This window comes from Empidonax traillii, unplaced genomic scaffold (genome assembly GCF_003031625.1).
Source record: "Empidonax traillii isolate 1590-97213 ecotype Southwest subspecies unplaced genomic scaffold, ASM303162v1 scaffold3971:size10456, whole genome shotgun sequence".
In the NCBI taxonomy this organism is placed as follows: domain Eukaryota; kingdom Metazoa; phylum Chordata; class Aves; order Passeriformes; family Tyrannidae; genus Empidonax; species Empidonax traillii.
The window spans coordinates 7,577-10,456 of record NW_020959164.1 but is presented as its reverse complement, the minus strand read 5'-3'; the positions used below and the strand labels follow the sequence as shown (position 1 = coordinate 10,456).

The 2,880-nt window shown below is 61.9% G+C and overlaps 1 long non-coding RNA gene across 1 annotated transcript; it reads right to left on the bottom strand.

Moving 5' to 3' along the window:
* Nucleotides 1–1,649: 1,649 nt before the first annotated feature.
* On the bottom strand, nt 1,650–2,486 carry LOC114072783. Its single transcript, XR_003574231.1, has 3 exons — nt 2,291–2,486; nt 1,763–1,880; nt 1,650–1,661 (listed from the first exon to the last, which is right to left on the bottom strand). It is a non-coding gene; the product is annotated as an uncharacterized LOC114072783 (long non-coding RNA).
* Between the last annotated feature and the right edge of the window lie 394 nt (nt 2,487–2,880).

Genomic DNA, 2,880 nt, shown 5'->3' with positions numbered 1-2,880 from the left:
AGAGGGAGCTGGAGGGGTTTGGGGGGGATTGGGAAGGGGATGGGGGGGGATTTGGGGGGAATGAGGGGTCCTGGGTGGGGGTCTAAAGAGGGTTTGGGGTGGTCCCAAATGGGGTTGGGGGGGGCGGGACCTGGAGAGGTTTGGGGGGGGGTCCCATCCCATATTTGGGCTGTTCCCACCCCACATTTTGGGCTGTTCCCACCCCACATTCCAAGGTGTTCCCATCCCAGATTTCAGGGATCCCACCCCCCATTCCCAGGTTTTTTTTTTCCCCCTCACCTCTCCCTGCTTGGCTTTGGGGGCGGCTCCTCCCGGGGGGTGTCCCAGCCCGGGGGGTCCCAGGGGGGTCCCGGCCGAGCCCAATCCCGATCCCGATCCCGGCTTGTCCCGCTCCGCCCCCACCTGTGCCAGGAGCGCCGCCAGGGCCGTGTTCCCGCCGGGAATGGCCTGGGATGGGATCCCCTGGGATGGGATCCCTTGGGATTTGCCGGGTCCCTGGGGCAGCTCCCCCGCCAAGGGGCCTCCTGCAAGCACAGGGATCGGGGTTTTCCCACCTGGATCCTCCCTTTTCCCACCTGGAAAACCCCATCCCAACCCTCCCCACCTCCCTCTGGACATTTCCCAAGGGATTTTCCCACCCCAAAAATCCCCCGGAAAGGGGAAAATTCCCCTCAATCCCAGGGGGAAATCCCCGGGATCCCCAGGCTGGGGTGCCGGAATTCCAGGATTTACCTGCGGGAATGTCTCCCAGGAGCTTCCCGGGGTGGGGCTGGGCCAGGCCCAGGGGGAGGGAGCTCAGCGGGGAATCGCCCAGAATTCCCGGTTTCTGGAAGCGGGAAAAGCGGGAGAAGGTCAGGAAGAGCTGGATTATCCCACAGAAAATCCATGGAATGCCCAGGGAGGGAGCAGAGAAGCCCCGGATTGAGGCCTAAAACCCCCTCAGGGAAAGTGGGAAAGACACAAACTCAGGAATTCCAGGGCTGTCTGGAATTCCAAGCTGGGAATTCCTGCTTTTCCCACCCCTCCCCCTCCCCCTCTTCCATCAGGATCCCGGTTGGAGCCGCTTTGGGATCACTGGGATGGGGAGGGGACGGGAAAGGAGCCGGGAGGATCCCTTGGGAATGTTCCAGCTGGAGGAACAGATCCCATGGGAAAAGGGCTGGGAAAAGGGATTGGGAAACAGTTGGGATGGGGAAAGGGTTGGGATTGGGAAAGGGTTGGGATTGGGAAAGGGTTGGGATTGGGAAAGGGTTTCTTTTGGAAAAGGGTTTGGGAAAGGGTTGGGATGGGAAAAAAGGATGGGATTGGGAGAAGGATCAGGTTTGGGAAGAGTGGGAAAAGCTTTTGGATTTGGGAAGAATGGGAAAGATTTGGGAAAAGCCTTTGGGAAAAGCTCTGGGAAGGCCCAACCCTCCCTTTTCCTCTTTGAAAAACCCCCAGCCTGGAGAATTCCCAACCCAGCCCACACCCCCCCCCCCCCCCCCCCCCCCCCCCCCCCCCCCCCCCCCCCCCCCCCCCCCCCCAATCCCATCAGAGCCCCCTTCCCGCGGAATTCCGGGCGGGAATCACCTGGGAGGGGCCGTGCAGGGCCAGCCCCAGCAGCGCCGCCGACAGGGCCGGGTGGCTCAGGGGGGGCACCGAGGGAGCCGCTCCCAGAATTCCTGCTGGGAAGAGACTCGAGGGCAGGGCTGGGAATTCCCCCCCTCCTTTCCCAAGGGAAGGAAAGGGGGAAGGTTTTCCCGGGATTTCCCGGCCTCCTTACCCTGTTTTCCCTGGAGCAGGGCCGGGAGCAGCAGCTGCAGCGAGGTGGGGTTGCCGAGGCTCCGCAGGATCTGCAGCAGGGAGGGCTCGGGAAGGAGCCCCTTCCCGCGGTTCAGGGCCTGCAGGAAACCAGGGGAACGTCGGGAATTCGGGATGGGGGAGCCCCCGGGGGCAGCAGGAGCAGCGGGGGCCCCAATCCCAAAAAAAAATGTAGCCTGTGGTTCCCTAATTCCTGAGGGTCCCCTAATTCCCGAGAGTTCCCTAATTCCTTTGGTTCCCTAATTCTTGAGGGCTCCCTAATGTCTCTGCTTCCCTAATTCCTGAGGATTCTCCAATTCCACTTGTTCCCCAGCTCCTGAGAGTTCTCTAATTCCAGTTGTTCCCCAGTTCCTTTGGTCCCCAATTCCCGTGGTCCCCCAATTCTCCTGTATCCCCCAACTGCCAGGCTCCCCCAATTCCCGCATTCTCTCCATTCCCACATTCCCCCAGTTCCCGGGAATGCCGAGGGGCAGCAGTAGGAGGGTCCCACCGTGGCCTGGGCGGCGATGAGGGCGGCCAGGGTGCTCCTGCCGGGGGTGCCGGGGGCGCAGAAGGACACCCGGATGTGATTCCCGGCCAAGGGAAATCCGTCCGTGGCCTCCTGGACTCGCTCGGCCCATTCCGGGGACTCCAATTCCAGCACGGCAAAGCCCTTCAGCTGCCCGTCCTGCCCGTAGGCCAGCTGGGAAAACATGGATTAAGGCTTGGGAGGGAGCCGGGAATGGCAGGGAAAGGGGGGGAAAGGGTGGGAAAGGGGTGGGGAAAAGGGCAGGGAAAAGGGTGGAAAAAGGGGATTGGGATTGGGGGGGAAAAGGAGGGAGGGATGAGGGGGAAAACGGAGAGAAAAATGGGGAAGAGGGTGGGAAAAGGGCAGGAAAAGGAGGGAGGGAGGGAGGAAGGAGAAGGAGGAAAGGGAGAGGAAAGGAGCAGAGGGTGGGATCGCGAACGGCTCCGAAGACGCCCCTTCCCCTCTTCCCAGTGCCCTTCCCTCATCCCACACTCCATCCCTTCATCCCACACTCCATCCCCTCATCCCACACTCCATCCCCTCATCCCACACTCCATCCCCTCATCCCACAC